Source organism: Solanum verrucosum, unplaced genomic scaffold (genome assembly GCF_900185275.1).
Source record: "Solanum verrucosum unplaced genomic scaffold, falcon-dt-bn FXZP01000307.1, whole genome shotgun sequence".
In the NCBI taxonomy this organism is placed as follows: domain Eukaryota; kingdom Viridiplantae; phylum Streptophyta; class Magnoliopsida; order Solanales; family Solanaceae; genus Solanum; species Solanum verrucosum.
The window spans coordinates 1265937-1280176 of record NW_026020264.1 but is presented as its reverse complement, the minus strand read 5'-3'; the positions used below and the strand labels follow the sequence as shown (position 1 = coordinate 1280176).

At 36.5% G+C, this 14240-nt stretch overlaps 1 pseudogene; it reads left to right on the top strand.

Annotated features, from left to right (window-relative positions):
- Nucleotides 1-13536: 13536 nt before the first annotated feature.
- Nucleotides 13537-14240, top strand: LOC125833562 (uncharacterized; annotated as a pseudogene).

The following is a 14240-nucleotide window of genomic DNA, read 5'->3' as shown; positions in this document are numbered from 1 at the left end:
AACATGTGATCAAACACCTTGAATTCATAATTCCAATTCAAGGAAAGTTAGTTTCCAAGTCAAGTGAAGTTAGAAGTCAAGCTTAGAAGTTAAGTAAGTCAAAGCAAGTCTTTAAGGTTCTCCAAGAGTCTTCATTGAACGTTATTACTTATTTTTAAGGCTCAAGTTCCAAGTTAAGTATAGAGTTTCAAGTTGAGTAAAGAGCATAGAGTTCCAAGTTAAGTATAGTGTTTCAAGTTGAGTAAAGAGCATAAAGTTCCAAGTTAAGTATAGAGTTTCAAGTTGAGTAAAGAGCATAGAGTTCCAAGATAAGTATAGAGTTTCAAGTCGAGTAAAGGGTATCGAGTTTCCAGTTAAGTCAAGAGTTTTCAGTTAAGTCAAGAGTTTCGAGTTAAGTCAAGAGTCAAGAGTTGAGTTCATTTCTCAAAAGTTATTAGGGAACTAAGTATTCCCAAAGAAGTTTATAAATGTTTTCACATTTAAGATGAGAGAAAACTGAGATTTCCAAAAGAGTTTTGAGAAGTTTGAGTACTATCTCTTTCTAAGAAAAGATGAGTTTTGCGAAAGAGTTTCTAAAACATGATTAGTATGACAAATCGAGTATGTCATCAATGTTTAAACAGTATGGTATCTAGATATACCATCAATGTTTAAGCAATATGAATATCCCGAGTCATCAATGATCATATTAAAATATGGTTTTGAGATGTTCTTTTTAGAAAGAGTTTTCAAGAGCCTTTGGGCTAAGCTTTGGGTAATTATCTCAACTAAAGAAAGATGTGTTGAAAACACTTATGAGCTAATTCGAGGTAAAACGTTGTATCACTACTTAAGCATGTAGTTGTGGTTATCGGTTAGAGAACTCCCACAGTAGAAAGAACTTGGTTCCTTGAAAAGTTCTGCTTAGTATGGATGGGGGTATGTGACTTCATTCATGCATTGCACAAGTAGACTTTGAGAGGAAGCATAGTATTTTCATGATATTATAAATATGATTTTTACGTCATGTTTTAAATAGTTTTACAAGCTTTATATATTGCATGTGTCTCATTGCTTTATATTAAGTTCAGTTATTCATGAGTTGAACAGAGCCAAGGTAGGTTCTCTTTTGTATCCCTTTCAAGCTTAAGTTGTTGTTTAGCAGTCCAGCTCGCATACTCGTACATTCCATGTACTGATGCCAGTTGGCCTGCATCTTGTTATGATGCAGACGCAGGTACCCAGGATCAGCATCCAGCACGCCGTTGATCCAGTTGAGCACTTCAGAGTCAGTGGTGAACCTCTTTGCATTTCGGAGGACTCGATTATTTTGTTCTCTTAGTTTTGTTTTATTAGGATATTGTGGGGTCTGTCCCAACATCCATCTCAGTATTTTAGAGGCTTCATAGACAGTCAGTCAGTTGGTTTGGAGTCTCTCATCTATGTATATATGTAAATATTCTATTTTGAGACTCGAGTTGCCTTTTTGGCTAGATTTTTATCAGTTAGGTTGTTTTATAACCTTGCATTGCATTGAGTTGCTGTCGAGTTAAGTTTCCGCTGAGTTAAGAAAGCCAGGCCAAGGGTTCGCTTGGGGGCCAACAATAGTCTTCGAGTGCCGGCCACGTCCAGGGTGTAGGCTTGGGGTGTGACAACACCACATCCTGGTGACTTGTATTTTTATGGTTCATGTTGATGCACATTTTTCTCCATCTTCTTTACAGTTTCTATGTTTATCTATTCACAATTGTTGATAATTGATATTGTTGGGGGGAATTTACATTTATACTAACATAACAGAAATTCTTAAAATGCACATAAAAAATAATGGAAGAATATCTTGTGCACAAAAATTAAGACTAGAACCAAAAATGCACTAGCCCTATAATACAAGGGTGAAACGTGCAATTTTGCTTAAATGTATAGATGAAACCAGGAAAAGCTAAATGCATAAAGGAGATTTAATTCGATGGGCAGAAAAAAGGAAATTGGTTTTATTTTTTCATTAGTTTGTAATGTGTACATAAGAAATAATGAATTCAAATGCCTGCTCTTATGACAAGTTAGTTTTCAATGCTGCAGTAACAAAAATTTCAACGTCCAAAATATTGATGCATATTTCAACACGTCTAAATTAAAAATGCCAACTAATTGATAAGAGCAAATTGAAAGTCATTCGTAACCGCAACTTCCATGAACCTAAGAAAGTTGAATTCCTATGTTATTAACTTATCCCTTGCTATTGCTATCATCGTTAAGTAGCTATAAATACTGATGAGAATATATTTCACAGTAAATTAGTTAGTTAGAGTTAGTTGCTACAGTAGAGTTAGTTACGGTCTTGAAGTTAGTTAGAGATTCTTTCTTATTTCTTTCTTATTATTTTTCCTCTCTTACTTTGTATATATACTTCATCTTGTAAATGATTTAGTCATTCATTCAGTTCAATACAAAAAGTGCAATGTACACAATTCTTCTCCCCACAAACAGTTGATTGTTGATTTCTTCTTTGCTGCATTCAACCCTCTATTAATGGAGGAAAGCAGTCTCGAGCAGAGCTTATGCTCTTAGTTTTGTCATGGTATCAGAGCGAGGAGGTTGTTCCTGATTGATTTCTGAATTAGAATTGTCTTCGTGAGTATCAAGCTTCTTCATTCTATCCCATTCGTTTCCAGTCGAGTTCATCCCTGTGGATTTGTGTATTCGACTATTTTTTTTCTGATTGAAATCCCAATTGTTCGATCTTTGTTTTCTGATTTTCAATTGCGTAATCATTTTACTCTTCTTGCTAAACCTAATTTCCGCATTCATGGTTGATATTCAAGCTGATCCAACATTAGATAATTCTAGTTCTACACTGCCTGCTAGAATAGACATCACAAGTCCTTTCTATTTACATCCATCAGAAAGTGCAGGTTCCACTCTATTACCTGCAATTTTCGATGGATCTGGTTAGAGATCCTGGAGACGTGTTGTTCTTCGAGCATTATCAGTTAAACGCAAAACTGGATTCATTAATGGCAAAGTTGTGTGACCTGATTTAGACGATCCAACATTTGCACAGTGGGAGAGGTGTGATGATATGGTGACTAGCTGGATCCTCAATTATCTTTCCCCAGATCTGCGTGATAGCTTACAATACATCAACAATGCTAAGGAGCTTTGGGATGAATTGGAAGATAGGTATGATCAAACGAATGGCTGCAAATTGTACCAACTCCAAAAAGAGATCAATGATCTTGTGCAAGGGAATTTAGACATCACTGGATATTACACAAAAATGAAGAAGCTATGGGAAGAGATGAGTACTATTGATGTTGCTTCACAGTGCACATGTGTGTGCAACTGTGGTGGAAAAACCAGAATGCATAAAGCTGAACAAGACAGACGTCTCATACATTTTCTAATGGGGTTGAACGAGCTCTATACTGCTATAAGGGGCAATATCCTAATGATGAGTGTTCTGCCAGCATGGCCCAGGCTTTTGCCATATTGTCACAGGAAGAGAGATAGAGAGAGGTAAAACCTCACAACAATATAGCATTAGAATCGACCTCACTTAGTGCCTCAGCTACTCACAACAATACTGGTCCTAAAGGTTTCAAAACCAACTACAATTCCTACAGAGGAAGTGCAAGTAACTCCAACACATCCAACACCAACAATATGTTCAGAGGTAGCTCTAGTACTGGCAATAGGTCTAACCTGTTCTGTGAATTTTGCAAGCGATCTGGACACACCAAAGACAGATGTTACAAGCTTCATGGATATCCATCAGGGCAAAGGTTTCCCAAGGGAAGAGGATCAGGTTCTGCAGCAAATGTGCACACTTCTGAGGAAGAGAAGAACCACTGTGAGGATACTTCTGATATGAACAGGCAAATGCCAGTGAATTTGTCCAAAGACCAATATGAACAACTACTTAATCTCCTGGGAACATTGCAAGCTGGACATGAAACTGATAATCCAGGGAGCATGCTGAATAATGCTGTGAATCTGGCAGGTATAATTTCTTGTTACTCTTCAATTAATGAAGTAGGTGATCTATCATGTAGGTGTGCTAAACTAACTGCTGACTCTTGGATCATAGACTCAGGAGCATCACATCACATGGCTTATAATAAGACCACCCTCAAAAACATCCAAACACTACCTTATCCCTTCCTAATCACACTACCTAATGGTTACAAGGTTAATGTAACTAAGATTGGAGATGTGTGTTTGAATTCAGTGTTAACTCTATACAAAATGTTGTTTGTACCTAGTTTCAAGTTCAATTCAATATTAGTTCATTGCTTGGCCTCACAACTCAAAGGCATGGTCAGTTTTAACGATTCCTCTTATTTGTTGCAGGGCTCTTCTCTGGAACTTGGTAGAGCCAAGAATGGCTTATATTTTTTGTCTCTCAAATGCCGTAATTGTTTCCCACCTTCTGATGGCAACACAATATTTGATGTCACTACCTGCTCCTCTAACAGTCAGCCTATTTCCTCTCTTGTCAATTGTGAGCATTTAGTTGGTGCTGTTACACCGTAATTTTCCTATTTTTAGAAAAATCACTTTTTGAAATGTTCCAAGTATAAAACAATTTGAGAAAAATACTTAGAAAAGAGTCGCCACTTAATTTTTTAAAGAAATTAAGAAAACTTAATTTAAAAAGACTTTAACAGATGAAGTCTTTAAAAATTTAGAGAAAATGGGTAAGAGGTTCTTATTTACGCTTCAAGAAGGTTTTTAAGACATTTGAAGCGCCCGCTAACACGCGATTATCCTATGACTTGACTAAAAATATTTTTTGACTAATTTTGAAAAGAAATGAACTAAAGAAGGATTATTTTACTTTATTTTGTTTATTTTCTTTTATTTTTATTTCGTTTATATATATATTGTAATATTTCTTTTGTTTTAAGAAAGATCATTTGAAATGAAAAGAATTAAGTGATCAAAATAATTTAGTAAATATTGTCAAAACAAGGATTAAAACATTTGAAATAATCTAAGAAAGAAGTGATTTTAAACAATGAAACTAAGTAGACAAGTAATTAATAAATTGCTTAAAAAATGTTTAAAAATGTTACTCGTTAGGGTATTTAATTTAATTAAAACCAAAACAAATAAAGCTAGAGTTAATAATAAAAAAACAAACAATAAATAATCACAATTAAATAATTTGGGAGAGTAAAGGAGGAGATGAATTTGGGCCCCTTTTTTGGGCCAAATTCGTTGCTGCTTTAAGGGTTTAACCCAATTCCCATTTTTGTATACACCTGATGTATATCAGTGTATATCAGCGTGTATATCGGCCCCTTTCATGTATTTCTTGCTTTCGAACACCTGTGTTTCACCTCCGCCCTATGTTTTTGCATTGTTGACCTGTATATCGATGTATACAGCTGTATACATCTTGTATACAACCCCTTTTGGGTTTTCCGGAGATTGTAATTCAGCTTCCCTACTTCTTCAGACGGAATGACTCGGAGAAGAGATGTATTGGGCTAAGGAGCCTAACAGGATGCTATGAGAGACTTGAGGAGTCCATAAATGAACTCAACATGGCATGTATACAAAGGAAAAGAGTAGCATTAGTATCAAGTAACAACTTAAATTCATGAAAATGCAGTAACTAGGAATTTATGGTAACTTTGTAGAAACATAGTCTTAAGTAACAAAAAGTAATGCTTAAATCATAAACATGATAATCAAAGGATCATTTTAAGACAATACACAAAGTGAAACCCATGAAGGGCTAAGACTTGTTGGATCTCACTTAAAGAACAAAATATAGTAACACATTAGAGGGGAAATCATAATACGGCAATCTCAAGGAGGGCACCAAAATCCTAGAATTAAGACATTTTCCAAAAAAAAAAAACAAAAGAAGATAGTGACATAGGCTTGACCATATCATGCCACAATTACTAAATATATTTACTAAAAAAAAAGGTATATCATAATATTTTTCACTCCTTGTTGGTCAACTTTTATCATTAGATCCATTATTTATTTGAGTTGAACAACAACAGGCAGTGATCAAAATGACAAAGAATAACAAAGAATTATATTTAACCTCGTTAGGACTAAAACTTAAACCAAGAAAGGGAAGCAAAAGAAACTTAGATTAATCAGTTTGTTAACCTATTTTTTGCATTAAATGACAAGGTTTTAACACTGATTTTAACAATAAGAACTAGTGTACTAGTTTGATATTTAATCCAAGCAAACAAGGGTCGATGAAAAGGGCAAGAATTCAACAACTACAATATTTCGAGGTGAACTCAAAACACACAGCATGGCAACAAAATGAGATAATATTTTCGAAAACAACATATTATCTCGGAAGTAAATTAAGATTAGAAGAGAATCTTACCTTTTCGAGGCAGTGAGACTAGGACAACGAGCTTGACCGTGAAGCTTTTACACCACTACGACCTTAACTTGAGCTAGAAGAGAATCGATACAAAAAAAAATAGCTCTCGGTTTTTCATCCTCTCAATTTAAAAATAAACTTCTACTTTTTAGAACGAAGAATCTCTTGTCTCCAACTTCTCCCCTCTCCACTCTTAAGACTTCCCTTGCTGAATTTTCCCCCCTCCCTCATAGTGGAAGAGCAGGGGAGATTTATAGGCTGAAATTGGGATTGAAAGAGGGAGAAACCGATAGATTTTTCGAATTTGATATTCAAATTCATATATGTTTTTTTTTCTCGAAGCGACAGTGGAAGGGATGGGAAATCCCTGAAAATGGGGAAAAGGGGACGGGAAGTGATGGCTGCTGCAGGCACGATTTACTTGTTCGATTTCTGGGATTTTTCGCTAGATTTGCAGCATAGAGTTGCTGGGTTTCACACGCAAGGAAGAAGAAAACGCAAGGAGGTGGGGACGGTTTTGGTATTGTATGTTGGGTTTGCTGTGTATGTATTGCTGAAAAGTGGGATTCAAATTGAGCTTGAGTTTGTTTTTGTAATGGAATTTGTGGGCTGGAAATTGGAAGAATTGGGCTTGGATTTTGGTAATGGTTTAAGGAGGAATTGGGTCGTGGGAACAGGCCCATTTTTTGGTCTGTTAAAGGGTTAAGAATAGGATAAGCAATTGACTAAAAATTGCAACAAGACAAATTTTCATAAATTAATTAACGAGCTTCTTAATCTTAAAGACATAATAATTAATTTGACTGCAAAATAATTAATTTAATTACAAACTAATTAACTTGAAATTATAACTATAACTTAGGCTAAAGTAAATTAATAATATATTTAACTAAGATGTAAAATCTTTTGTGATGATTTTTCGAATATTTATAAAATATACTAATTATATACATAATTGTGTAAAACATATATATTAACTAAAAATTATAAGAAGTGACAAAACTATTTAAAATAACTTGCAAAATATTTTTTGAAATTGAAGAAGCTCAGTGATTAATTTATATTGTGGAGGGTCAAAAATGGGTGTCAACAAGTGCAAGAAAGTGTCAAGCTTCACCATCATGTACTGTAAAATACCTTCCTAGTATCAATAAAGAAGCTTGTAATATTGTTGATTCTGTTGTTAATTCATCTTCTTTTGCTGTCAATTCTATTCACAATCATGACACTGAATTACTATGGCATGCTAGATTAGGACATGTACCTTTTGTGAAGATGAGGAATATTTCCACCATCCCTATAAACTTTTCTACCAAACAACCATTCACTTGTACTATATGTCCCATGGGTAGACAAACTAGGATGCCTTTCCCTAAAAGCACAACCTCAACCACCAAAATCTTTGAATTACTGCATATTGATCTATAGGGACCATACTATATACCCACTCATGATGGTTATCATTACTTCTTAACTATGGTAGATGACCACAATAGAGCAACCTGGACACAATTACTCAGATGCAAAAGTAATGCATTGCAAACTGTCAAGGCATTTGTTTCCCTCATAGAAAATCAATTTCAAACCAAACTAAAGACCATTAGATTTGACAATGGTCTAGAGTTCAATAACAATGAGGCAACCTATTTTTTCCAAGAAAAAAGAATCATACACCAAAGGTCATGTCCCTATACACCCTAACAAAATGGAGTGGTTGAGAGAAAACACAAGTATCTCTTTGAAACAGCAAGAGCACTCTTATTTCAATCCAAATTAGTTATGAGATATTGGGGTGAATATGTCCTAACTGCTCCCACCTCATTAACAGATTGCCTACAAAATTACTGTAAAATAAATCTCCTTATGAACTGTTGTATCAAACAATGCCTACATATACCCACCTTAGGAGTTTTGGATTCCTTTGTTTCCCAACAACCTTGAAAACCCATAAAGATAAATTTGAACCAAGAATCACAACACACATCTTTGTTGGATATCCCTTTAATACAAAAGGTTACACGGTCCTAGATATAGCTACCAAAAGAGTTCATGTATTAGAGATGTACATTTTCATAAGTCTGTATTTCCTTTTGCAAATTCTCCTGTTGGTTCCAGTTTTGCATCACTTTTAAAGTCACTTGTTCATAATACTAACAATATGACTTGTATGTCTGGCACAACTAATACATTTATTGATGAGGACATGCTAAATTCAAACACATCCCAGGGAGTTATTAATAACCAAGTAACTAACAATGCCTCTGAACTCATTTTGGATCCTAACAACCAACCTACACCTACACCACCTAATGATTCAACTGCTCTTGCCCCTAATGATGCTCCACCACCACCACTTAGAAGAACAACTAGGTCTGTCCACACACCCCCTATTTGAAGGAATATACCTACATATTGTCCAATTTGCATTCCTCCACACATATACCTAACAATCCTCACAATTCTGACCCTTCACACTCTCTCACTTCCCTCATTTCCAACCATGATCATGTCTGTTTCACCACTCTATGTTCTAATAGTCAGCAGTTGGTAAAGCATATCTCACATGAATGTGAACCTTCTTCTTATGAAGAGGCAATTTTGAATCCTGCCTGGCAGTTGGCAATGACACAGGAATTTGAAGAATTATATGCCAATGACACTTGGGAGTTAGTCACTTTACCTGAAGGCAAGAATGTCATTGGATGCAAATGGGTATACAAGATTAAACACAAGGCAGATGGAAGTGTGGAGAGATTTAAAGCCAGATTGGTAGTGAAAAGGTACACTCAACAGGCTGGGATAGATTATAATGAGACATTTTCACCTGTGGTTAAGATAACAACTGTTAGAATTTTGATTTCATTGGCTGTTAAAAAAGGGTGAAATTTATACCAACTAGATGTCAACAATGCCTTCCTTCATGGTGATTTAAATGAGGAGGTGTATATGAAACTGCCACAAGGAATTGCTGTGGATAGTGGCAATTTGGTTTGTAGGTTGAAGAAATCATTGTATGGACTAAAGCAGGCTAGCAGGCAGTGGTATGATAAACTAGCCAGTAGCCTTCGTTCCAAAGGTTACACACATTCTGATAGTGATTACTCACTCTTTCATAGACAAAAGGGAGACACTTTGGTGTTTGTTGCCATCTATGTTGATGATGTGATTTTAACTGGGACTGATTTGGATGAAATCAGTTCTCTGAAGACATTTTTACACGATCAGTTTTGTAACATCCGGCATTTGGAAAAAAACTATGAAGAAGCTGGAAATTGGGAATAGTCATTTTGGAAAGAATTTAAAAATCTGGAAAATTTAGCTAAGTATGGAAAAAGTGAGTTTTTGGCCAACTTTGAACAGTCATAACTCCTCAGGATGAGTTAGGTGTAGTTCTAGTTATGTTTGCGAAACTCGTGGAATGATCTTTCCAACGCAGTCAATTTTGATCGATTTCGAGTTTGTATGAGTGAGTTATGCCCTTTGGAAGTTGGGCTGTTGGTACAGGGAAGTCAGCCCGAATTTGTAAGGGTATTTTGGTCTTTTCCCTAACCAATTCTTTTGGTTATATTAGGGATTTAGACTGATTTTTATATCAGTTTTTCCCTTTTTAAAAGAGTGAGAGTGAGGGTTTGTGAGTGAAGAGGAGAAAAAGAGGAGAAAGAGAAGAACAAGCAAGGAGATCGTTGTGGTTGTCGTCGGGGGTGATCCCTATTCAGGTATGTGAGATCATAGTGTTGGGTTGGTTCTTTCCCCCACACACCAAACTCATTTTAATTCCGAGAAAAGATTGGTTGTGTTTGTTGAAGTTGTTGGTTGTGTTTGTTGAAGTTGTTGGTTATGTTGTTGAAGTTCCTTGTTGTCTTGGTACATGTTTCCGATTGTGATTTCGAGTTGAATCCATTGTATATTGAGGGGATTTTTGATTTCAAGTGTTTGGGGCTGGAACCTTTGAAGTTAAGGTGGTTTAGAGTTGGAAAAATGAAGGAGAAAAGTCGAGTGTTTCTGGAAACAGGGCTGGGGCGTCGTGCCAGCCAGAGCGCCCCAAAAGGGACTCTGAAGCCCAGCCCTTAGGGCGGCGCACCTAGCAGATCGCCCAGCATGCCCCTCTGAAGTTTGAAGGCTGGCCCCCCGCGCCTCTCAGAGCGCCAAGGACGCCAATCTTTCCCGTTCATTCCCCACTTTCTCATGCATGTTCCTTGGTAATGTACTTATGTTTTATAGTTGTTTTCAACACTCTAATGTACATCTAGACATCCCGAACTCATCCATAAACATGTGATCATATACCTTGAATCCATAATCCAATTCAAGGCGAGTTAGGATCAAAGTCAAGTGAAGTTAGAGTCAAGTCTAGAAGTTAGAAGCAAGTCAAGCAAGTCTTTAAAGTTTTCCAAGATTCTTCATTGAACGTTTTAACTTCATTTTAAGAGTATAGAGTTTCAAGTTAAGTAAAGAGTATAGAGTTTCAAGTTAAGCCAAGAGTATAAAGTTGAGTATATTTCTCAAAAGTTATTAGGGAACTAAGTATTCCCAAAGAAGTTTATAAATGTTTTCGCTTTTAAGATGAGAGGAAACTGAGATTTCCAAAAGAGTTTTGAGCAGTTTGAGTACTATCTCTTTTAAGAAAAAGATGAGTTTTGCGAAAGAGTTTCTAAAACATGATTAGTATGACCATCGAGTATGTCATCAATGTTTAAATAGTATGGTCTCGAGATATACCATCAATGCTTATGCAATATGGCTTCCCAAGTCATCAATGATCATATTAAAAATATGGTTTTGATATGTTCTTTTTAGAAAGAGTTTTCAAGAACAATTACCTTTTTTAAGAGGGTAGTTTGAACAATTATTTCAAATTAAAGGAAGTTGTATTTAAAACACTTGTGAGCTAAAGTATATTTTTGGGAGTAGTCTTGAGTACCGAATTGGGGACACGAGTTCATATTAACTCAACTCGCCATAAGAACCATGTAGCCAAACATGGGATTTAACGGGTCATACTTTTTAGATGATCACGAAAGTTAAGCTAGTGGATCCACTAAGTTAAAGTGTTCTATATGACGGCAAAGTATATAGCAGTTCTGGCAGCGTGGGCAAGACGCTGTGTCACCACTTAGATTCATAGTGGTGGTTGTCGATTAGAGAAACTGCCACAGTAGAAATTGCATGGTTCCTCAAGGAGTTCTTCTTAGTATGGATGGGGGTATGAGACTTCATTTATGCATTGCACAAGTAGACTTTGAGAGAAAACATGGTATTTTATGATATTATAAATATGATTTTGACGTCATGTTTTAAATAGTTTTACAAGCTTTATATATATATTGCATGTGTCTTATTGCTTTATATTTGAGTTCAGTTATTCATGAGTTGAACAGAGCCAAGGTAAGTGTTCTTTTGTACTCCTTTCAAGCTTAAGTTGTTGTTTAGTGGTCCAGCTCGTATACTCGTACATTCAATGTACTGATGCCAGTTGGCCTGCATCTTATGATGATGCAGACACAGGTACCCAGGATCAGCTTCTAGCACGCCGTTGATCCAGCTGAGCACTCCAGAGTCAGTGGTGAGCCTCTTTGCATTCCGGAGGACTCGGTCATTTTGTTTTCCTAGTTTTGCTTTATTAGGATGTTGTGGGGTCTGTCCCAACATCTATCTCAATGTTATAGAGGCTTCATAGATAGACAGTCAGTCAATCAGTCAGTTAGTGTTGAGTCTCTCATCTATGTATATATATAAATATTCTATTTTGAGACTGGAGTTGCCTTTATGGCCAGATTTTATCAGTTGAGTTGTTTTATGACCTTTCATTGTATTGAGTTATTCTGTTGAGTTAGGTTTCCGCTGAGTTAAGAAAGTCAGGCCAATGGTTCGCTTGGGGACCAACGATGGTCTTCGAGTGCCGGTCCTGCCCAGGGTGTAGGCTCGGGGTGTGACAAGTTCAAGATTAAAGATCTAGGGAAATTACACTACTTTTTGGGATTGGAGATACTATATAGACATGATGGTGCCCTCATTTCACAGAGGAAATTCACTATTGATCTTTTAAAGGAATTTGATTTAATGGATTACAAAGCTACCACATCCCTACTAAAAACTTAAAGCCACAGATGGGAAGTTATTGATAGATCCTACTCACTATAGAAAATTGGTAGGGAAGCTTAATTTTCTCACAAATACAAGGATGGACATAACATACAGTGTTCAACACCTCAGCCAATTCATGCATTCCCCTAGGGAACCACATTTGAAGGCAGCTTACCATGTCCTTAGATACTTAAAGCAAGATCCTACACTGGGAATATTCATCTCAAACAAATATGATCTCACAGTGACTGCTTATTGTGACTCAGACTAGGCTGCTTGTCCAGATTCTAGAAAGTCAGTCAGTGGATACTTGGTCCTTATGGGTGATAGTCCTGTTAGCTGGAAATCCAAGAAACAAGCCACAATGTCTCTTTCTTCTGCAAAAGCAGAGTACAGAGCTGTGAGGCAGGTGGTCGGGGAATTAGTGTGGCTTGAAAGATTACTTGATGAACTCACAGTGAAATATTCTCTACCTATGCATGTATTTTGTGATAGTCAGGCTGCTGTTCACATAACTAAGAATCCAGTCTTCCATGAAAGGACAAAAGCACATAGAGGTCGATTGTCACTTTGTTAGGAACAAGCTTCAACAGGGTCTGGTCACACTCCATCACATCTCCACAACCTCTCAACTAGCAGACATATTCACCAAAACCTTGACTGGGATCAAACATACAACACTCATGAGCAAGTTGTCTGTGATCACATCACTTACAACTTGAGGGGGGCTGATGAGAATATATTTCACAGTAAATTAGTTAGTTAGAATTAGTTGCTACAGTAGAGTTAGTTACAGTCTTGAAGTTAGTTAGAGATTCTTTCTTATATTTTTCTTATTATTTTTCCTCTCTTACTTTGTATATATATTTCATCTTGTAAATGATTTAGTCATTCATTTAGTTCAATACAAAAAGTGCAATGCACACAATTCTTCTCCCCACAAACAGTTGATTGTTGATTTCTTCTTTGCTGCATTCAACCCTCCATTAATGGAGGAAAGTAGTCTCGAGCAGAGCTTATGCTCTTAGTTGTCAAATACAATTACAAATATTATTGTAACTCACTTAATTTACTCGCACTATCTAACAAAAATACAAGTAAAATCAATGGGAAGAAAAAACCGTACCGATACAACATCGTCGACCCAAGGGACGACATCGTTTCAAGATAATAAAGTACATTTCAGCCACCCCATGTCTTGAAACTTGTCAATCCAACTGTACGTACTCTCACTTGCAATGCTTGTGAGCAACAAAACAATAGTAACAAGCCTTTTTATGGCTACAACAATTGCCAATATTTCCTCCACGAAAACTGCCTCAACGCTCCGCGATTTCTTGATCACTCATCTCATCCTTCACACCCTTTAACCCCTCTCCCAATTCCAACTTACCCTACTCGTTCCTTTCTTTGCAACGCTTGTGGATCTTCTGGCAACAGATTCAGCTTTTGCTGTGACCGTTGCCAGTTTGATATCCACGTGCAATGTGCCTCTTGTCTGAGTTCATTATTCATCGACAAACACCCACATCAATCGGAGCTCATATTCGGTTCTCCTTACCAAGATAAGGATATCAAATACGTTTGTGATGTCTGCGATGCAGTAATGAACAAGGACAATTGGTTGTACTATTGTGCTGATTGTGATTTCGGGGCGCACTTGCAGTGTGCTAGCCCTGAACTTGTTGTTTACCTAGGGAGCCGATCAATCAATCCAAATGCAAATTCAGCACTGGAAATGATAAATTCAGTTAATGAGATTAGTGATAATTTTTTTGAATATCAACTTGCTACTCGAATGGCAACATGA